Below are 23,733 nucleotides of genomic sequence, written 5' to 3' on the forward strand. Positions count from 1 at the left end.
CTCTGGAGATGAAGGAGGCAGGATCTCTACCTGAGTGGCTTCTAGGCAGTAACTCTGATATTTGATTAATCAAGCTTGTGGATCACCAGGTTTTTAATTGATGGGACTAAGACTGAAACTGTAGAGTCTTTAAGTACAGACCTTCCTGAGCTTTATTGAGAATAATTGTTCATCTCTTTCTGACCCACCTTACCATTTCCTCCAACTTGATCCTAAATCTTTTCTTTTCTCTTTAGGCTGGAGGCTCCCAAGTGATTTTCACAAATCCTTTAGAAATTGTCAAGACCGTTTGCAAGTGGCCTGGAGAAATCACCACTGGACCCCGAGTCAGCGCTCTGTCCCGTCCTGCGAGACTTGGGCCTTTTTTGGCATCTACAAGGTATCTTTAGTGACTTGATTGCTTGCTCATTTTCTAAACTAGTAACTCATCAACTTGAAATTGACTTTTCCTGTGAAAAAATTTTCTTCTGGAACCCATAGGGAGTACCCATTCCTGCCATCTGCCAAAAACTGCACACAAATCCGAATACAATACACAAGTCACAGACATACAAATCCAAGCTGAACTGTGAAGTGAATGGCCCACCAGAGCTGTTCAGCACAACTCTCTATAGCAACACTGTCCAGGGCTTTATTTTGATTTGTTATTGATACAAAAACCTAATTCTCAGTGCCCTCCTCCATGAGGGAAATAAGCCAGGATCCTAGGGCACCATCTTTCAGAAGGCGTGCTGAGCTCAGTTAAGGAGAAACCCACGCCAGGGCAAGAATTTATTTTCTGACCCTACACATTGGCTCTATTCGTGTTTTTCTATATTTATGCTGCCTCCCAATTATTATAAAATCTTAACAGTTTTTCATTGAAAATGGTTCTTCAGAATGATTATAAACCAAACTTTTTAGGGGTGGGGGTAGCACAGGGGATTGAACTCAGGGGGCACTGGATCACTGAGCCACACCCCCAGCCCTGTTTTGTATTTTATTTAAGACAGGGTGAGTTGCTTAGCAACTCACCTTTGCCAAAGCTGTCTTTGAACTCCCAATCCTTCTGCCTCAGCCTCCAGAGCCAGTAGGATTATAGGCACCCAGGATACTTTAAATTTATCACTCACACCATTCTACCACAAAGTTGTAGGGAATATATAAAATCATCTGCACATATGCCTCGCTCTAAGACTATCAAACAAAAGGTGTTTCCCATTTTCAATAAGATTAAAAAAAAAAACGTTTATACTAACTTGAATAAGTAAACCTTTAAGAATATAGGGGGGAGAATCAAATGTCTACTTAAAATAGTTTCATGTGTTTACACAGAAATTATAAAATATATGAAATTAATAATGGTTTGTTTCTGTGAATAATATCAAGAAATGTCTAATTCAAATTATTTATGCAAATTTTAAACAAGTGTCTTGATTACTACTTAATTCTTTTTCGGATCATCTGTTAATGTGGTTTTACAGAGTATACTGTCTTCATTTTCACCCTCTGCAAGATATAGCACTTTTGATCTTCATGTACAACATTGTCCCTGGAAATTTTATCCCACAGATATGTACATTGAGAGATGTTGATGTCTTTTTTCCTAGTCTCAGTGCATCCTACGAGTGGATATAACTGATCCCCATAATGAGTTTCAACTGATCATATTGCTTTTTAGAGAACCTTTCAATGACTTGTTTTGACATTCATCACAGTATTATAAGATCCCTACCCCATGGAATACTTTATTGTTTTTCCTTTTGTGAGTACCCAGAGTTTTGTAAGTGAACCCTCACTAAATATCCAGAATTAATAATGCTTGTGGTCATTTAGGGCAAATCTACATTCCCCGAATGATACTTCACTTCTCAAAGTTAAGTGATAGAAAGAGCACCCCATAAGCTGATGTCCTCTTTAGTGGGTTGATTGGGGAGATGGGAATAAACTTGCCTTATTTACTTAAACATATGTGGTTTTTAAGAATAAAATGCTGATTTTTTTTATATGATAAATTTTTTTTATTGTAAACAAATGGGATACATGTTGTTTTTCTGTTTGTACAGGGCATAAAGGCATACCATTTGTGTATTCATAAATTTACATAGGGTATGTTGTTTGATTCATTCTGTTATTTTTTCCCTTCCCCCCACCACTTAAGATACACAATCAGGAAATGTGCAGTGAGCAGTGTTCTATAGCTATTTTCTTTACCAGTTTATTATCCAGTTCAAAGAAATAAACAGTATTGTCATGGGCATAGCAAAGATCAATTTGAATCATCTTCTTTTCTAAATTTTAGGCTCTCGTGGTGTATAACGTGATCGTAGCAGCTGTGTCATTTTGACAGGACGCCACGCAGTCTTTCAGTGGGCCTGTCTGGTAAAAACACTTGGGTACTCTGGCAGTGACTGTCCTCAGATTGTCTAGATGGATAAAATGGTAAAGACTTGTTTGCCGACACAGACACAGGGCCTGTTAAATCACCTGCAGATGCTACGAGCCTGGGACTTAGTGCTTTTCATCTTCACATTATTTCATAATCTTAATTCCCTTTAACACCCTTTGGAAGTAGTTGGTATCCTGATTTTGCAGTTGGGTGAACAGAGGCTGCCAGTCTTGGTATTTGAGTTGAAATTGAGGTTCAGAAGATGCTTGTTTCCACTTTGTGCCAAAATTGCTTTCCTGAAATGAGCAGGATTGCTCAAGTTTGAGCATGAGAACTCTCCCATATAAAGTTAGTTTAATTACTAGTCTAGTGGTTTAATCTAGTTCAGAGGCATTCCATAGCGCTTGGAGCTGCCTTGCAATATACTGGTTTTTGGTGTATTGATAATTACCAAGTGAAGTCACTAGTGCTTGACCTGGAAACTTGGTTTCATTGTGAGAGAATGACCTAGCGTTCTCCACCTTCCTGCTGGCCATCTATATCAATTAAATTCCTGGAGACCTGTGAGACTTCCCTGGGCAGACATGCACCTCCCTGTGGTTTTGGCTTCTTTGAGTCAACTCACTCTTGTATTACCACCCCAGCTGATCCTCATTTATGGTATCATGGCTTTCAACCTATGCCTTGTCTTATAAAATGGACTCAAGCCCCCCATCTCTCCACTTACCTGCCCCTCCTCACCTTTCCCAGTCAGAAATCATTTCAGTAGGTAAAGCTCCATCCATTTAGGGAGCATCACAGCTTTAGTATTGCTGTGTATTTAATGTGTTTTTGTTTCTAAGTAGCTCTTTTTAGCAATAGTGCCTTTCTCTGTTTGTTGTCTTGGTTGGGTAGAAAAATGCAAATGGCAAGAAGTGACCTAATACTTTTAAGCCTGGTTTGTGTCCTTCCCTGTGGGTCTTTAAAAAGAGACCACTGTCATAGTTTTTGTTGGGACTGGTAATCTGCCTTCTCTTCCCCTGGGCTCTTTTGTTTGCTATGTTAACATTATAATGCCCAGCACAGGAGGGGTGAGTGGTTGACTCTGTCTGTGTGTCTAGGCCTGCTGAGCTTAACCTCACCTGAATTGGACTTAACCAAGCCTTCTGTTTTTTCTCCGAATTGACTTGCAAAATACCTAACTATTCTGCAACTTCTCAGTAAATGGCAATTAGAATTCTTGCTTTAGAATACATTTGCAAGTGAAAAAGAGTGGATATGGTAAACATTTCACATTCCTGAAATTAGAAATAGTTTAGAGCCAATGTAGGGTACTATGTAAACAAAGCACCCCTCTAAAATAGTGACATTTAGAGAACTGTAGTTATAGCATGCAGGAAATAGGTGGTTGAAGTAAAAGCAGAATAAATCATTGCCTTTGAAAGAGCTCTCTGATTGTGATGTAGTTTAAGAAAAAATCTATTACATATATGACTTTTCTTAAGAATATATGAGGATTAAGGGAGGGGGGGGATATGTGAGGATTGGAGCTGGTGGGAGAGCACTTACCTAGCCTGAATGAGGCCCTGGGTCTGGTCTTCAGCACCAAAAAACAACACTAACAATAAAAACTATATGGGGATATAATTTCCTTTTACTGGAAAGATTTTTTTTATGCATAATTCCCAGAATATAAAATAAGTCAGATTTTTGTCATGGGAAAGAAAGTTGCATCCACCTATTTTTGAATGTTACCTTTTCCTTAGAAGCTCTCAACTTATAAAATTTGTGTTGAACATTAAATGGCAGCAGAGCTATCACAGTTCCAAAAAGATTCTTTTGTTAGGAAGCCCAAAAGAGTTCATGCCTCTTTTGGAAGACAAAAAGTGGTCACTGAAGCAGTGACAGCTAAGATCCATCAAGCATTGTTCAAAATAGTTTCAAATTCTCTAATCACAAATTAAACATAGGCTTTTACTAGAAAGTTGCTTAGAAATATGGGCTCTTGTTGGTCATGTTCTGATCAAAGGCATTCGATTTACCCCACTGTATTTGACAGTTTTCAAGTGTGTTTTTCATCTACCTGCATCAGTGTGTACCTGAGTTCATCCACTGTGTGTAAATGAGTATTGAAGCTATTGTCCATATCTTGTAAAAGTAAGCAGTGATATATCCATGCATTCTTGTTTATTCTGTTACTTGTCTCAAAGTTTTGATTTTTTTTTCAATTTTCAAATAAAATACAAGTTGATATTTTTAAAACCTCAAACTATAGATATGGAGGGAAGTAAAATTCTCTCACCAGCCTTTTAGCTTTCCATTCTCTTCAAATATCCATTGCTTAAATTTTTATAAATCCTTGAAAAAATTTTTCTACTTACATGAGTATTTGTCTCCTCATTTCTTTCATTCTATCTCTCTCTATATTAAAATGTACCAATAGCATTATAGCATGTGTGTTTTACCATAAAGAGTATTTCTAGGCACATTGTATGTGAAAACTCCTTCCTTGTTTTATTTGATAGTGGTATACAATTACACAAAATTTTTAAGTTTTTTTTTCTTTTCTTTTCTTTTGTTTTTTGTTTTTTGTTTTTTGATTTTTTTTTTTTTTTTTTAAAGCTGGTTTCCTCTTGATGAGTATTTATGTTTCTTCCAGTGTGGAAATATAAGTAATACCTGGTGAATATTCCTGTGGTTTAGTTTGATAAACTTTTTTGTGTTTTTTAATTGGTGCATTATAATTATACATGATAGTGGGATTTGTTGTTACATATGCATACATGCACACTGTGCAATAATAAGATTTGGTATTTTGATATTCTTTCATTAGTGTATACAAAGAATAAATTCCTGGGAATGAAGTTGTTAGATCAAGGGGCATGTGCATGTTTTAGTTTTAATAGAGCTAATCAAATTCCATCAGTTTAATTTCGTCCTGTAACACATGCGTACTTATAAGAATAATTCCTCAGTTTATCAGGTGGTACTAAGAAGCTTTCATAAACTTCTCTTTTTATGTGCGTGTGCCCCATGTGAAGAAAGCAATTGTTTAATCATTGCTTTGAGAATATGTTGCACACTAGTTTTGGAACATCGAGGGGCATGCTTTGGTTTTGCTGCCACCGCAGTGGCTGCTGTCATCCTTCTGCTTGTACCTCTGTCTCTTCCTCTGAACCTCTGTGGAAGCCTCTTCAGTGGTTTCTTTATTCTGACTTTGATTCTTTCAAATTCATTGTTATTGCAGCAGCCAAAATGATCCATTTAAAATGTAAGTCAGATTGATTAACTCACTCAACACACACTTTCTTAATGTTTATAGCTACTTTATTCACAATTGCCAAAAACCTAGAAGCAACCAAGATGTCCTTCACTAAGTGAATGGATAAACAAACTTGGGACATGCACACAATGGACTATTACTCGATATTAAAAGGAAATGAGCTCTCAAGCCATGAAAAGACATGGAAGAAATTTAAGTACATATTACTAAGTGAAAGAAGCTGATCTGAAAAGGGTACATGTTGTATTTGTCCAAGTGCATGACATTCTGGAAAAGGCAAAACCATAGAGACAGTAAAAAGATCCATCAGCACACTTTATTGGGAGCTAACTATGTGCCTGGTGCTGTTCTTGCCGTTCGGGTGGTGCTGGGAAAAGCCAAGTTGCTGCTCACAGTTTGGCGTATAGGAAAAATTTGCCATCAAGAGAACAAATACATGACATCAGGTGGTGCTAAGAACTTTGAAGACATAAAAGTCAGGGTAAGGGGATGGAGAAGGGCCAAAGTAGGCTGGGGGTACATTTTAATAGGGTGGTCAGGGAAGTCCTCTGGAATGAGGTATCTGGGCAGAAACCAGAAGGAAATGAGAAACTAGTGGGCTCTACAGAAACTGTTCCCCAGTGGAAAACCTTCCAGCAGCTTTCTCTTGCAGTTGGAGCAGATCCCCACTGCCTGCCTGGGGGCCTTTCCTCTTCACTCTCCATTTTGCATCAACATCCTGTGAGCTAGCTCTGCTGGCTGCCTTTGCTTTCTTCAGATATTCCATGCTTGTTTCCTCTTGCTCTTCAGTCTGCCTGAAGGCTCTTCCCCTGAAGCCTTAGCTAAACAGATGCCTCCTCAGGAAGACAGCCAGGCCACTTGCTGTCCTGGTCCCCTTTCCAGTTCTCCACCAGCATCCATCACAGAGATGTCTTTCTCTGTGTGTTGTGTCTCCCTTATCTAGAGTATATTTGATAGCAGCAAACTTTCTTCTTCACTGCTGCTTTTTAACTTTTCTGGTACTTAAGAGACACCTGATTAAGATAACTAAAAGCCAGGTGTTTCCACATCATACATGAGGATATTAGAGCAGAGAAAGTAGCTTGGTAAAAAGACCATGATATTGGGAAAGTCAAATGTGAACAGCGGGCCAATTGTGTCCAGTTTCAGAGACACCCATTTCTCTACCCAGCAAGCTCTGCCCTAGACCAGGGGTACAAAAGTAAATCAATAAGGATGGTTTTTAAAGACTTTACCATCTCATGGGAACAGTCAGCCAAGTTCACAGATCCACAGAAACTATGTACGTGCAGTTGAGAAGAGCTGTCCAGGGGTGAATGCGCAGGCTATAAAGGAGGTGGAGCTAACTCACGAGAGACAGCCAGGAAGGCTTTCTGAAAGAGACGGCCTTGAAGAAACAGTGAACCAGGTGGAAGGCAGAGAAAGGTGGCGTAAGCAGCTTTATGTGTGGGGAAAATAATTTGGCTTCAGTGGGGGATGCTGGGGCAGGCCAAAACTGAACAGGACTGAAGGCAGGAGGACAGCAAGAAGGATGTAGGCTGGGGTGGACCAGGGCAGTGGCACGGGGGGGATATATTTAAAGGATGCTTCAGAGTTAGTCTCGCAAAGCCCTGAAAAGTGATGAAAGGTAGAGAGTAAAGGAAAATTAAAAGGTGACTCGTAGATTTCTCACTTGAGCACCTGGATAGATGGGAATAATGTAAACTTCACAATTTCAGAATATTTGGGGAGCTGTAAGAAACCTTTAAAGGATCTTTTATCTACTATTATTTTTCTAATTGGGGAATAGAGGCCAAGAACTCTAATAAGGTTTAGCTACATTACTAGGTAGGCAGGGGCAGGTCCCTGACTCCCTGTTTGGTATTTTTCTTACAGTGAAGATGGAATACTGGAGCCTTGCAGAGGCATGGGTATGATAGGTGCTCTATCAGTCATCCACAGGCGTGAAGCCTTAAACGTAGGTGAGATGTCCAAGCCAAGGAAAATCAATAATGGAACTTGGAGACCACCCTTATTTATTTATGTAAATATTTTTTTGTTTGGTACTGGGGAGTGAACCCAGGAGCACTTTACCACTGAGCTACATCCCTAGCCCTTTTTATTTTTTATTTTGTAACAGGGTCTTGCTGAGTTGCTGAGGCTGGCCTAGAACTTAGGATGCTTTTGCCCCAGCCTCCCAAGTCACTGGGATTATAGGTATGCGGGACTGCAGCTGGGTGCAGCTATCAGGTGGAGAAATCAGTGAACAGCATGTGGCACTAGTAGAGGAATGAGATGTGAGGAAGAAACAGCCATGAGTGTTACCAGATACTATTGAGACTAAAAGGGATGAAGCATATGAAAAGGTTTTCAAACTTAAAGATGGAGGTCAGTGGTTATCTTTAAGAAGTCAATTTAATCAGGATGATAGAAACAGAAACCTTTAAGAGGAAATATAAACAGAAACCATTCACACTAAAAGTTTTACTGTGAAAGAAAACAACAACCAGAAGAAGAAGAATGTAGGGATAATGTTTTGGTGGGGGCAGTGGGGATAGGGTGAGAGATTACTGTTTGTTTTTTATTGTTTGTTGTGGTGCTGGGGATTGAACTCAGGGCCTCCTGCATTCTAGGCAAGTGCTGTACCACTAAGCTACACTCCCAGCCTGTTTGTTTTAATTTTCTTAGGAGAACTGTGCCTGCCTCTAGGCAGGACAGAAGAGTCACTGAAGATGGAAGGGTTTGGAGCATCTGAAGGTGGCAAGACCCAATATAGTGCTAGACTCTCAGGAGGCAGAGAGAGAGTGTGTCCTGTCCTGGCTTAGAGGAAAGTGTGTTCGGGGGAGGGGTAAACTCATTAGTGCTTATGTTTACTGAGTAACTCTGCTGGGCCCCCTGGCTTGAAGCTGTGTATGCTTCGAATCATTTAGTCCTCCCTACAGCCTATCAGGCAGGTGGTACTATTCTAAGCTCCCATTACAGCAGAGGAAAGGGAAGACTAATGGTTTTAGGTAATTGGTATAAGGCCACATTCCTTGTGAGGTAAGTGGTGAGACTGGGTTTCAAACTCAGTCCTATTGCTTTTTGAAACCTGACCTATAACCTAAAGATACTTGAGCCAAATAGAAAAGAACACAGTCATAATAGATGCATGAAGATTTCCAGGGAAATAATCATAAGGTTATTGTGGGAATTTACTAATACATGCAAAGCACATAAGGTAGAGCTTAGCACATAGTGCATATGACGTGATTATTAGTAATTTTTAATTATAGAATGCCAACTAAGGGATCCTTGCAAAAATACCTAGTTCTGCCCCAGGCCTGGGTAATTTCTAAAGCTGTGTGGTCAGCAACCTCCTCTAGGCTAGGCAATCAAGTTAGAGCTTTGGAATAGCAAATAAAAAGGAGATGACTTGAAAAACATTGTTGTTGTAAAACAATTCCCAAAGGAATTGAGAGTGTTAAAGAAGCCAGGGGGAAAGAGATTCTTAAAAATAGGGCAAGTGAGCGCAAGTGTCCATGCTCAGATGAGTGGATAAACAAAATTTGGCATATATATATATATATATATATATATATATATATATATATGAGAAATAGTATTCATCCTGAAAAAGGGAGGAAATTCTAACACATGCTACAACGTGGATGAACCTTAAGGATACTATGCCAAGAGAATTTGCCAATCACAAAGGACAGTATGACATAATTCCACTGGTAAGAGGTATCTGGAGTAAGTCAGATTCATAGAGACAGAAAGTGGGGTGGTAGTTGCCATGGAGCAGGAGGAGAATGGGAGGTAGAGTTCAGTGGGTACAAAATTTCAGTTTTGCAATATGAAAATTTCTGGAGTGTGAATGCCCTTAACCCTACTGAAGTGCACACTTAAAAATGCTTAAGATGATAAACTTCGTTGTGTATGTTATTACAGTTTTTTAAAAAATGAAAATAAAAATTCTAAAAGGTAAAAAAAAAGTGAATGATTAATATTTTACCATTCTTTCTTTCATTCACCAAATATTTGCTATGTGCTAACACTGCAGTAGGTGCTGGAGTTTCAGAGACATATATAGTATCATTGCCTTCAGTGTGATCAGTGTTGAGGGCATGAAAGAATATAAACATATAATTCTAGTGCCATAAAGTTTTTAAAAATTTTGTTTCAATAGATAGAAAATACAGATACAATAGATAGAAAATGCAGATAAAACGGGATATCTAACAATAACATATTATTTTCTTAGCCCCATGCTTTAGTAACTATCTTTCAAGAGGCACACATTTTTACCAGTTTTTGTTCTATTATTTTTCCTTCTAATTTTGTTATTTCTTGCTGAGTGCCCACAGATTAATTTTAAGACAGGTCTTTTTTTTTTTTTTTTTTTAGTTTAAATGGACACAACACCTTTATTTCATTATTTTTTAATGTGGTGCTGGGGATCAAACCCAGTGCCTCACACATGCCAGGCAAGTGCTCTACCACTGAGCTCAGCCCCAGTCCCAAGACAGGTCTTTTATTTAACTTTCGGACTGCCCTTCATGGTAAAAGTATATAAAATGATGCTACTAACCTCCCACTGTTCATAGGGTGCTCTGAATATATTTTCAAGAAGTGATGAATATGTTTCTATTTCCACCAAGTTATCCTTGTATTCTCTGATTTCCAGTTGTGACCAAGGTATGCACTTAAAAATGACTGACTTAAGAAATGTTAATTGACTACAGAATCAAACAGATAAATGTCTCGTGGTAACTAAAGAAGCCTATGGGATCTGATCAACTTAGCAAACTCTTATAAACTTAGTAGAATTGGGTCTTTCACTAAATAAATAAAAGATTGTATCTTAGCCTAATAAATGTCAAACCCTACAATAATTCAGATATGAACTTCCATTGTCCAATAGGACAATGTGCTTTTCATTGGTAGTAGTAATTATCATCACCTTTTATTGAAGATCCTTGTGCTAGGTACTATACCAGGTACGTTATACTTATCATTGGATTTAAGTTTAGTGTGTCTGTGAAAGTTGAGGCACTGAGATTCTGAAAACTTCTCCCAACATTAGAGAGAGAATCTGAGCCCAGGTCTCTGATTTCAAATCCTCTATTGTATTCTTGCTCCTACAACATACTATTTTTGGCACAGAGAGGTAGAATCAGATGTAATTCCATATTTAAGATGATACATTTTGAATATGTGCTTTTAAGCAATGTACTTCTCTGAGAAGTCATCCTCTTCAGGGAGGGAGCTTTCAGAGAATTGCATGGAATGGTGAGACACAAAGAGAATTCCCAGCTCAGTTAGCTGAGTAACCATAATAGTTGATGTTATAGACAGTTGGCCTCATTGATTTGCTGAGGGAATTAGGAAAAAAGCCCCCTCCCCAATTTGGTGATCTACATCAAGGGGGAAGACAAACAAAAAAATTAGCAGGGGGTACTGCCTGCATAATCATGGCATGTTTTGAAGGAAATGTGTCTAGGGACAGTGTCAAGAGCAATCCACATGAGCATCTCCTCCAAAATGCATAAACTGTCTCTATAGGGTTTGCAGCCATTAGCAGATCAAAACTGATCATCCAGTTAAAACAACTTAAAATGTTGTTCAGTGTGTTGTTAAATAGCCTTTTCAAACACATGGGCTAGCAAGGAAATAAGGAATATTTGAACCTAAAATTAGGTGGCTTCAGCAGAACGACAAAGCTTACTTTTGCTTTGAAGACATTTGCAAAACAGCTGAAGTTTAGCATTAATTTTTGAAGCTGTAGGGGACAAGTAGGTACTGCCTAAAGATTTAAATCTGAAAAGAACAGGATGAGAACTAAGTTGAGTCAAGCAAAGGACCTCAGTTACAAAATTTAAGGGGATATTTACTTCCAGGGGCCAGCCCTGTATGTGCACAACTCTGATAATGAGGGTCTGCTCCATGTGTCTATTCCAGGCATCACTAATCTTAACCCTACCTCTGATCCTAAAGAAAATCTTCCCCCATGAAACGGACCACAGAGAGCTATGCCCCCAATGGATGAATAAAATAATAATGCCTTTTCTACTGTAGGTTGTAAGGAAAATTGCCTTACTTCTCAGTAGAAGAGGAGAAAAGGGGCTAGGGAGGGAACCTCGCCGAAGAATCAGAAACCCTGAGCTGGTCTCACATGAGCTTACGGGCTGAATTTATATTTCTTTGGTGATAAGAAAAATGTCACATTGGTAATTAATTTTAAACACTCTTGAATTTATGGTACTGCTTTCTGTCTGACAGAAGCAATCCTAAGTCCTTTGAATCCATATTCAACCCAGGCCTCAAAAATTTTTTCATAGATTATGTTATAAGAAAATGAGTAAGTCACATTAGAAAATCTCAAGTCATACAAGCAGTGAGGCACTTTAAGAAGAGATAACAAAAACAATGGGGAAGTATTTTCAATCTACAAATATACTAGGATCAAATCCAGGGTCTCACACATGCTATGCAAGTGCTCTACCACTGAGCTATATTCCTAGACCTTTTTTTTATTTTTTAAACAGATTCTAATTAAGTCGCCCAAGCTGGCCTAAGAATTGCAATCCTCCTGCTTCAACCTCCCATATTATTAAGATTTCAGGCATGCACCACCTTTCCTGGATATAAGTTTTTAAAACATCAGAAATTTTAATTTTTAATTTAAAAAAAAAATCAAAAAGTGAAGATATTTATAATGATTAAAATTAAACAGATGCCTTTGACAGCAGATTGAACACAGTCAAAGAGAGAATTAGTGAGCTGGAAGATAAGAAATTATCCAGTATGCATTTTTAAGAGACATAGAATTTGAGATGGACAAAGTGTGAGGTGATCTAATAGGTATAAATCAAAACTAGAAAGAAAATATGACAGCTGAAGGTTTTCCAGATCTTATAACAACCATTAATTTATATACTCAATAAGTACAACAAATTGCAAGTGCGAGATAAAAATAATCCAGACTAGACACAGTAGACTAAAACTGCTGAACATCACAACTAAAGAGAAGCTCTTAAGCAGCCAGAGAGAAAGGCAGATTTGTTTCCAAAGGGGCAGCAGTTGAACTAACAGTTAACTTAGGAATAATGACAACCAGAAGACAATTGAATGGTGTTGTCGATGTTTAAAAGAAAAAACTTTTCCACCCAGAATTCTATACCCTGTAAAAATGTATTTTAGAAAGACAGAAAAAATTGAAGACATTTTTAGACTGGAAAAACACATCACCAGAAACCCCTAATAAAGGAAATTATAAAATGTACTTAAGGTAGAAAAAATTGATTGCAGGTGGAAATGCAACAGAAATGAAAAGCAAAGAAAGTAATAAATGTTTACTCTAAACAGCATTACCTTAATTAATTTATATATGTATGTATATGTTTATATATGGTAATTATAAATGCTTAATGTTTTAAGGTAGAATAAAATTCATAATCATAAAATGGGGGTTGCTTGTAATTTAAGTAATCTAAAGAACATGTGTTATACAAGAGGAAAGTGAATACAGCAAAGACTAATACATTAACTAGATGTATTAACATTCTCTGCATAAAATCTTAGACTAGAAATAGACTTTGCAGGTAATGGTGTGGGTGAGTGGGGAGAGGAAGGAAAGATATCAAAAATTGAAAAGGTGGGACACATGTCACAGTGTGGCTTTATGAAGGTGGCAGGACTGGCAGCTTGCAGACTAAAGTTCCTTGTGAAAAAATTCCAGTCCATCTAAGTTATGAATGCCGTCAATGGCAAAGCAACATACAATAATAGAACAGTTAGAGAGCTGGGACTTACCAAGGCATTTCCTTAAAAAACAAAACAAACAAACAAACAACAACAACAAAAAAACGCCTTGGGGTTGCCAAGATTATTTTTTTAGAGTTACAGTGAAATTAAGGAGAAGCCAATGTTTTAAAAATCCTTGCACTAGACACCAAATAGTAGAAACTTACATTTTATATTAAAATGGACACCATTTTGATGTTTAGTGATATCAAGTATTCATTTATTGACTGGCTTATTTGGTTTTAACACCACTGACAATAACATAACAGATTTTGGCACTAGTGATGTTCCTCATTGAGATGCTGAAACTCACCTGTTCAGGTCCCAGGCACCTGAGGTCCAACCGTTCCTTGACTGGGCTGCAGGCACGCTGCCAGGCTGTGTATCTAAGGGTTAACTCATTTGGGGAAACCACGAAGAATGCTAAAGGATCAAGACATGACATGCTGCCCATTGTTTGTAGCTCCAGGATCAAAATATACAATTATACATGCCAAATAAATCCTAAACCTGTAAGGTAGGAAAAGAGGGGTGGCCCTGACGACAGGTGCCAGAAGCATTAAATAACCTTCTCAGACAAGGTGCACCACTGTTGTCCTGAATGCTGCAGGGTCCCTCAGTCTGGCATTTTCCCCCATGCTAGACAATGTGCATTCACTGCTGGAGTCTCTGTTAAGCCTCTGTCTCCCAGACCTGCTGGCTCCTGGTGCCCAGCCCGACACAGAGGTGCCTTTGTGAATGTAATTACCTTTCCCTGTATTAGAAATAGTCTGTTTAGAGCTGTGTTTGCAGGTACAGCTAGAATAAGCAGGAATTAGCATGCGAAAAGACCTGCCCTGGTCCTGACTTCTTTATCAGCAGCACCCTTCAGGACTGGCTTTTTTCCCAACTTTGAATTGATTGGGCAGATGTGATACCATCCAAAATGAAGAACTTTGAAAGAAAAATAAAAAAGGAAAAAAGACATTGAGAATTGAAGCTAGCTCTTGGGGTGAGAGTACAGGGAAATCCTGACATGTTGTATCTTTTGACAATCTCACACCAGACAGAGCTGCCAGAGTAAACCCAGATGGGTAATTCTGGAAACTTAAGAATTCATTAACGTTCCCCAGGGCTTTCAGCACAGTGTCCACATCAAAAAGTCAGGAGAAGCACAGTAAATGGTTCTTGCGCCATGATGATACTGTGGCGAACATCTCTAAACCTGTCCAGTTGGCCTGTGTTGACTATGGATGATGAACTTTAAGTGAAATGAGAGTACCTTTAAAGAACCTTCCTAGGCCTCGATATGATGACCGTGGAGGGCATTAGAATGATTCAGAATTAGAGGGGGCCAGAGTTCAAGATGGCTTACGTATAGGTCTACCCAGAGATGTGTTATGTTGTTCCTATCTGTAATAGTGGGCCACTTATTTAAAAAGAAGAAAAAGCAATAATTTCCCCTGTTTTGGAGAGAGTAATGACTAGTAAGAGATTAGAGAATTGTATTTTGCACTTGTTAATTTTCCCTAAATGATTTTACTGTGTGTACAAAGGAAATTCAGGGCCAGCCAGAGAATGTCTAAGAGCAGAGCTGCCCAGAGAATGAGTGAAAAAAGACTCCATGCCAGAAAATGTGAGGATTTTTGTAGGGGGCAGATTTATTTTAAATGCACACACTTTGTAATTTATTAATTTTTTTAATGGCCAAAGTAATTATTTCTGTGCTCCTGACGCAGAGGCTATGGGATGGCAGAGAATGCGTTTTCCTTTATTGCAGTTGCTTGTTCAGAATGGCTGATGGCTTAGTAAAAGTTATGCGAGGGGCAAGCAGAATACAAGTTAAACAGGTTTGTGTTTTGATGGAGGACTAGAGAATGGGTGTTCACACGACAAAGTGAAGGATTTATCAAGGAATCTGGGAGAGAAACTTTTTCACCCTTGGGACTTTAAAGCCTTTTTCACATCCTGCTTCTCTTCTCATTGTGCAGGGAGCAGCAGGTCAGGGATTGCCTAAGGCGGCCTTGCAAATTGGCACCCGCCTTTGTGCCTACAACCTGAAGGAAGCAGTGAGGAAAAGGAGACCAGGGAATTTTAATAAGTGTGCCTGTTTCTCCAGCCTTTTGCAAAGTTAGCTCTCCAAGGGAATTGGATTTTCATGCCTGCAGTGCAGGGGAATCGAAGGCCACCTCCTGACTCAGTCAGGGTTGTTATTTGCTGCAGGGAGACACCTGAGCAGGAGCTGGACTGGGAAATAATACAGGTACCAAGAGAGGCAGGGAGACAGCCCTCTCTCTGGTCCCATTTGTCCCTTATGTGTGTACTCAGTGTACTGGGTACTTTTCAGAAGATTTACATAGTTATTGCCTCATTTATTACTAAAACTCCAGTCCCTCCCCTTCCCTGGAGAATGTGACCTTTGGTGTGTTCTTGTTGTTGTTCTTGTTGTGGTTTAGTACTGGGGATAGAACCTGGGGGTCCTCAACCACTGAGCCACATCCCCAACCCTTTTTTATATTGTATTTAGAGACAGCGTCTCACTAAGTTGCTTAGGGTTTGCTCAGCTGCTGAGGCTGGATTTGAACTGACAGTCCTGCCTCAGCCTTCTGAGCCCCTGGGATTACAGGTGTGTACCACTGCGACTGGCACCTTTGGTGTTTTTGACGGGAAGTTTCCTGGGGTTCATCACATGGCTGGATGTGGAGGTGGGTAGTGTGCGGTCTTCCACGTGTTCTCTTTATCTCAGTAGATGCATTTTTAAAGGTTTAAACACCCCTTCTGTAGAGCAGGGGTGGTGGTTGCCCACAAGTTCTCTTCCTGGACTTTTTCTTTTTTTCAGGTAATTGGAAACCTGAGTCCTCTTACATATCCTAACGTTCACTCTGGTTTGCATAATTGTGCAGTTCACCTTTCCCCAGGTTTGTTCCTTTTTTTTTTTTTTTTAATTTGTTGATGGACCTTTATTTTATTTATTTATATGTAGTGATGAGATTCGAACCCAGGGCCTCACACATGCTCGGCGAGTGCTCTACCACTGAGCCACAACCCCAGCCCATTTTGTTCCTTTTCATTTGTATGTTTGATTTTTGGCCAAGCCATTTTTCCTTTCCACCATCCAGTGTTCTTGTCAAACATCTCTTGAATTTCCTCACACCTGCCCCCAGGCACTTCTCACAGGGATGCATGATTTACTCTCAGGATTTCAGGAAAAGAAGGAGAGGGTCTGCTGGTGTGGTCCCTTCTTAAGGCACCAGCTGCTTCTTTCATGTGCCTTCACTCTTCCTGTGTCTTAAGGATGTTTCTAATTTCAGGTCCTGTCTTCCCATGCATATTCTTTTGCTCATATTGAAGCCACACAGCACAATACAAATTAATCTGACTCCCCAACCTTCCCCCCCCAACTTTAGCATTCCAGTACAAAATTACTCCTTTCCCTTATTTTTGTGGTATCCCCAACAAATAACATGTCTTTACTCAACTAAAAGCTTGTTTTGTTTCCTAATAGATTTTTTCCAGGATGAGTTTCTCTAATATAATAGTTTTTCTAATATGCTTTTTTCAACATGATTTTTTCCAGCATTTCCTTTTGAAAATCTGACATATCTGAAAATCTCTCATGTCTCTTTTCAATTGTGATTTTTCCCCCCTATGGGAATTGGCAAAATAAAATCAGCATCTTAAAGAACATGTCTTAGGCCCCAGCTGACAAAGATTTTGCTAAGTGTTTTATGAATGAAATCAGATAATAGTTCCTGGCCTCTGGTTGCTTATAGTCTGAAATGGGCAACACTGACACAAGCAGATAAAAGGACATGAAGAAAACTCAGAACAGTATTGAGAAGGTATAGACAGTGCGGAGCCATGTGGAATCCATCCCAGTCTTTCTTCTACTTAAAAAGTCTTCCATGGAAACTTGGTATGTAGGGTTTAAGTAAATGAAGAAGTCATATTTAAGAGGTTGGTACTCCCATCTTAGCGATCATAAAAGAATATTCAGGGATAGATGTACCTTGATTGATCAGGTGTATGGGTCATTGACAGCTTTATCTGAGAGGCATCAGGATTACTAGAGAGAGGCAATTGGGAAAGTGAGGGAGGTCATTATAAAGCTTTGACAAGGGTGGGAATATTCATCCTAATCCACAGGACAACCCAGTACCAAAGATGGCATTAGAGGTTTTGAAACAATGAATAGGGGGAAAAAAAAAGTAGGCAGCATGACTAAAGAATGAAGGAAATATTAGATCATCCCTGGCAAAAACAAAACAAAAAATCATACACTGTGAATTTAAGGAGAAGAAAAGGCATAACCCAGAGCCACTCCAGCATGATCTCAGCTGTGGAAGGGTTGGTAATATTTCTGCTATCAGAAGACTCCAAAACATTTGCAATACTTGCTGTGGTTATCTCTGACTGGTAAAAATTAGGTGCAACTAAATTTTTAATGCCTTTCTGTATTTCCTATGATAAACACTTACTGTTTTATAATCAGTAGAGGGGGGAAAAGTCTTAGAAAATATTACCAGCAAAGATATGAGGACAACAGATTGAAATCTGGCCTTCAAATGTGAACATTGGGAGACGTGGTTAAAGGTAAAAACTAATAGATGTAGTAAGAAGCAAAATTTGTGAGAATTACGCCAATCTAAAAAGTTACTCCAAATGATTTGTTCAGAAAGTCAGCAATATGGTGATTTTTTTTACCATTTTGAGGGAACAGACATGATGATTCAATTGATCTTTATTTGAGTTGGTTATTTGCTGTCAAGTTTGAGTATCTTTTGGACAGACTCTACATGTAAACAAAAGAGCAGGCAGAACTTATATAAAAAAAAAAAAAAAAGGCAAGAAGGGAAAAGGTAGAGAAAATAAGAAATTTAAAGGGTGGTAGAGTTATCTTACACACAAACAACCTAAATTATGACTTTAAAAAACTAATCATAAGGAAAGGATTTTGGATGCTACATATGGATATTGACATTGTACTTTACTTTTCCACCTTGAAAAAGCTGGAAGAGATGGGGAAAACCCTCAGAGACCTGAGTTTTGGACCTGTATCCAGAACTAACACCAAGATGTACTCTGAACAAACCCACGGCACAGCCTTCAAGAAAAAAAGCACAATTGGTAGATTATCCTGGGCATCAGTTTGCACATGTATAAAATGAGCAGCTTGTGTGTGCTGGATGTCATGGTCCTTAATTTCAGTTAGACACTGAACAGTTTGGGAGTGGACAGAATACAGAAGCATGGGCGATTGTGAGATGGACCAGTCCTTTTTTGAATCCATTTGCAGAGTGAATGGAGGCATGAGACATGCTTCAGGCATCCATGGGGGAGTTGACTGAGGAACAGCCAACACAACAGAATCCAGATTCCAAGCATTTGTTCTGGTTGCAGGGATGAGCCAAACGGGTATTAAATGTAATGGGATTAAATAAAAGTCCTCCTTGTGTTACTTTACTTGTGTACATCTAAGTTGCAGTAGACCTGGGTTAACAGTTTCTATGAAAAAGACTAAGGGTTTTATAACCCAGAATCTCAGTCTGAGTTAGGAATGAAATGTCGATGTCAGAAAAAAAGCAAAGCTGCAGTTAACAGATGTGTGGTGTTAAAGAACTTTGACAGATTGGAGCAGCATCAGGGAGAAATACCCAAGATCCAGCATTACTAAACCTCAGTAAATGTCGCTGGACATGGCTAGATCTGTTGAATCTGGATGGATTCATTATTTTCTTTTGGGAATCTTTATAGTTGTTGGAAATTTGTAGACATTAGAAATCTGTGAAAGAAATGGTATTAAATCATTAAGTGTTGAAAAGGGGTGATTTCCTTCCTGAGCAGCCTACCCCAAACACAATATATGTGTTGTGGTTTTCATTATAATATTATATCATATTTCAGGGCACTCATCAGTTCTCAGGGCCTCTGTATGGCATTATTTTGGCACCAGAAATTATTTATTGAAGACTTTGCTCTAGGAGCTAATTATTTTACCTCCGCTTTTATGTGTGTCATAATTACAGTAAATATTTTAAGGTCCACGAACAGGCATTTTTCAATGTTTCATAAATCCTGAATGGTGGGTACGTGTGTGAATGAATTAAGAGGATCCATGAATCTCCAGAAAAATACATAACTTTTTGTGTACATGTAACTTTTTTTCTGGGAAAATTTCCAATACTTTTGTCAGATTCTCAAATAATACAAAAATTGGACCCGTTGCCCCTCCACCTATATAATTTGTCTACTTCCCATGCATAAGCAAAAGAGCATCTTGATTATTGTCTCCCATCTTCTGTTGAAACCAGCAAACAGATCTTCCTTGAAATGTCAATGACTTGCCACCAGTGAGGACTTGAAAGGTTGTTAACAGGCAGAGTTCCAAAAATGCTTAAATAGAAATCTTAGTATTAGAATAAATGAGAACTCTCCTCCCACTTCCTCACACTATACAACAAAACTAGTTTTATTTTTAAATACAAGATTCAGACTTGTTACTTGCAGAATTTGGATGATTTTTTACTGTTCCCCTTTCAACTTAAGAGTACAAATTTGGTCTTCTCCAGGAATATTTTGTTCTGAGGTATGTTCCAAAGAAGCCTGATCTTCTCAATGGGATATGTGTTTCATGTGGTTTTTCTTCCTTTGCAAAATGCACAGGGTGCCAAAGCCTGCTTTCTGCGGGACATTCCTTTCTCGGCCATCTACTTCCCGTGTTATGCTCATGTGAAGGCTTCTTTGGCAAATGAAGATGGGCAGGTTAGCCCCGGGAGCCTGCTCTTAGCTGGTGCTGTAGCTGGTGAGTGTCCTCCATGGAGTTGCTTCCCCACCACCCATCCCCAGGTTTTCGCCCCCACCCCACCCCCACCCCCACCACATGCTACAACACTGGATTTATTTACTGATAGTTCTTGATGGGGTACATAACAGTTGGCTATAGATAATTTTGGATAGCTACAGAAATGAGAGGGTAAGAAAGTAATATTCATTTTGGGAGATCAGATTATCAGATAAACTTAATAATTCTGGAGAGGGATCCTTAAATACTGATTCATTCTGTGGTCTTATTGGATTCCAATCCAAGTTCCATGTTATTTTGAAATTTCACTTTAGACCATAAGAATAGTAATGTTTCAGCCAGAAGTTTTTAAAAACTTGAAAATGTGTGCCTTAAAGATGTATAAACAAAATATTGCGTACGAACTTGTCCAAAATTGAAGCAATAGTTATCATTTAGATATCATTTACATAAAAGAAATATAATAAGAACCATAACAATTTGGACTGATTAGTGGCAGGGTTCTTCCCCTCTTTTAAGGTTAAAGGAGTAGGATAGTGTTAACTGAATCCTAGAAATAACTGTCTTTTTTTCAGTGCTATGGTGAAAATACCAATAGAAAAGTATAGATATTGATTATAGGCACAGCAGGGATCAGTTTGTGCTTTTATATAAGCCTCCTTTATCCTGAGACCCTAAAGGCTGGTACAGTCTGGATTAGCTCTCCAGGTGGTAACAAACATTTAATGAATTAACAAACCCTAAGGCAGTCATGGAATTTCTGGCTTCAGACATTTTTCTTATGGGGGTTGGTCTCATCAGATAGGTGGCTAGAGCTATTTCTAAAGACAGCAGGAGAACAACCCCCAACTTTGAGTTGTTTTCTGTTTGGGGTCTCCCCTCTGCTGCAGGTAGCCTGCAGGAACCTCTGGAAGCTGAAAATCATGTAACTCCTCCTTCTTCTTAATCTCTGCTTTTTCAAAGGCTTTGACACTTGTTCTTTTCCTGGTGGCTTAAGGACCCTGTTTCTTAAGAATAGCAATAAGACCACCATGACATCAGGGAAGAATGATTTCAAGTCTAGAGTGTAGAATTCCAAGTTTTACTTCCAACCTAGCCATTGATTGACTGTGCCCTGTGTAGGTCATTTACATATGTATAAATGAGAAAATTTGGGGAAATGAAGCAATATAATACAGTTTATTTTAAATTGCATACTTGAAGTAAGATGGGGCCTAATGAGGATAACTAAGTGCAACTTATTAATGTGTGACCTTGGGTAAGGTAACGTCCTCAAAATCTTAGTTTCCTCGGCTGTAAATGGAGATCGTACTTGAACCTGCTGTGAGTGTATGGTGTCCTCAGATGGCAGCATCCATGTGAGGGACTTAGCATAGTGCCCAGCTCGTAACATATGTAAACCACTCCTTGTATTAGAGGTGCAATTAAAGATAAGGAATAGAGTTCAGATCAAGGTCTAGAACCCTTTCCTAAGCCTTATTTTTCTTGAAATATAAAAATACTGTATTTAACCCTTCTTGTGAAAAAAATAGGTACCGGGAATCAGTCTCATCTATGGGGAGAAGTTTACGAGGTAATTCATGCTACCTGTGCTATAGAAATTGACTACTAGATTATTTTTTTCTCTTCTAGATTTGTTTTCTTTCTATTTTTTTTCATAATTATGAAAATATTGCTGTTTGTAAAATATTTGGAAAGTACAAGAAAGGGTAAATTAGAAATTATTATCTATTGTTCTACTGTTATTGCTATTTAACATTTTTACTACTTTTCCTCCCCTTCGGTGTTTTTTAACACAGTTATAATCACACTATAAATGTGGTTTTCACTTAATCTAGTACCTTAAGCATTGTTGGCTGTCATAGCAAAATGGTATGTGCTGTGGAGTCAGGCTACCTAGATTCAAACTCTAGTATCCCCACTCAGAACTGTGTAACCAACACAAGTTACTTAATCTTTCTTGGCTTTTTTTTTTTTCTCTCTATTTTAGGGGATAAGAAGAGTCCTAGCATCACAAATTATTATGGGAATTAAGTGAATTCATAGATACAAAGATCCAAAATATTTCCTAGCATATACATATTCAAAAGTGTTCAATAATAGTAATTTTATTGAAATATAATTTAAAACTATCTAAACATAGTTTTTAATTGCAGCATACTTTATATTCCTTAGTCTTAGTTTCTTAAATTTTTTTCCAAAAACTTTAAATAAGCAATTTTTTGAAAAAAAGAAATCTTTGGGCTCTAAGGCTTTTCCTCTATTTCAAATCACTCTTTTTGGAGAAATAAATTTTCTGAAGTGAGTTGGTTCATAAAAAGTGTGTTTTTTAAGACATTGCCACAGCAGTGTTGAAAGTTTGAGTAGCTAGCATCCTTCTCCCACTAGGTAGACCCAACAGCCATACTGTTGTCTTTCCAGACACCTGAATTCATTATCTATTGATGCATTCCAAATTACCCCCAAACCTACTAGTTTAAAAGAAGAAATATCTATTATCTTCCAGTTTCCATGGCTCAGGAGCAGCTTATTGGATGTGTCTGGCTCAATGTCTATCATGAAGTTGTAGTCAGGGTGGCAGCCACAGCTCAAGAAGGCGTGAATGAAGTTGGAGGATCCACTTGGACAATGACTGAATCACATCTCTTTTGACAGGAGGTCTCAGCTTCTTGCCACTTAGGCCTTCCCATAGGCTAGCTTGGACACCCTCACAACATGGCAGTTGGCTTCCCCAGAGCAGACACTGAGAGAAGGCATGGTAGAAGCAGCACTCACCTTGAGACATACAGAAACATAAATGTCAATGCCAAGAGGCAGAGGTCATCAAGGGCCATTTTGGAAGCTATCTGGTACACTTACTACAGAACGTTTATTTTCATATTGTTACTCATCTTTCCCTTAATCTTCTCCTTCCTTGAATGATGGGAAAATAATAAGATATGTTGTGCCATTGGTTTTATGCTCAAAGAATGGATTAGTTATAAACTCAACAGCGTATATATTCTACAAACCTATTAAATGAATAAGGATTAAGCAGTTTCTTCATAGGATATCAGAGGCCAATGGCAAATGCCATCACTACCATCTCATTAATGTTAGGGATAAGACAGATGTCATTCACATCCTTGCTATTCACCATTCTTTTGGAGGTTCCAATCTGGAAAATAAGAAGTCAGAGGTATAAATATTAGAAAAGAAGAAATGAAGCTACCATTATATATAAATGGTTATTTACGTGAAAATCCAAACTGCCTAAAAATATTGAAATTAAAAAGAAAGATTAGCAGTGCATTTTGTTGTTAAGATAAACATAGGAAATCTATGTCCAGTGATAACAGGTAAGCTGACACTGCGGAGGAAGCAGGGTAGCCAGCTGCTGTGCAGAGCCTGGCTGGCATGCTGGCCCAGAGAGCCAGGATAGTCCAGAGCAGGGCAAGATGTGTTCAGAAACGTGCCCAATGCTATGCTGCTGAGGAGAGCAAGGGCACACCAAACCCATCTTGGATTCAGGCCTCCACGTTCCCTTTGTGGAGATGAGTAATGGTGTTCCTAGGA

The 23,733-nt window shown here is 38.6% G+C and overlaps 1 protein-coding gene and 1 long non-coding RNA gene across 2 annotated transcripts in view; one reads left to right on the plus strand and one right to left on the minus strand.

The window, feature by feature from the left end:
• LOC306668676 overlaps positions 1-20,031 on the minus strand; it is a 29,097-nt gene extending 9,066 nt beyond the window's left edge. The window contains exon 1 of the long non-coding RNA XR_013765939.1: positions 17,599-20,031. This is a non-coding gene — a long non-coding RNA (uncharacterized lncRNA). The remainder of the gene's footprint in view (positions 1-17,598) is intronic.
• Positions 1-23,733, plus strand: part of SLC25A13 (solute carrier family 25 member 13) — a 216,638-nt gene that overhangs the window by 185,911 nt on the left and 6,994 nt on the right.

This window comes from Sciurus vulgaris, assembly GCF_902686455.1.
Source record: "Sciurus vulgaris genome assembly, chromosome: 8".
NCBI classification, from domain to species: Eukaryota; Metazoa; Chordata; class Mammalia; order Rodentia; family Sciuridae; genus Sciurus; species Sciurus vulgaris.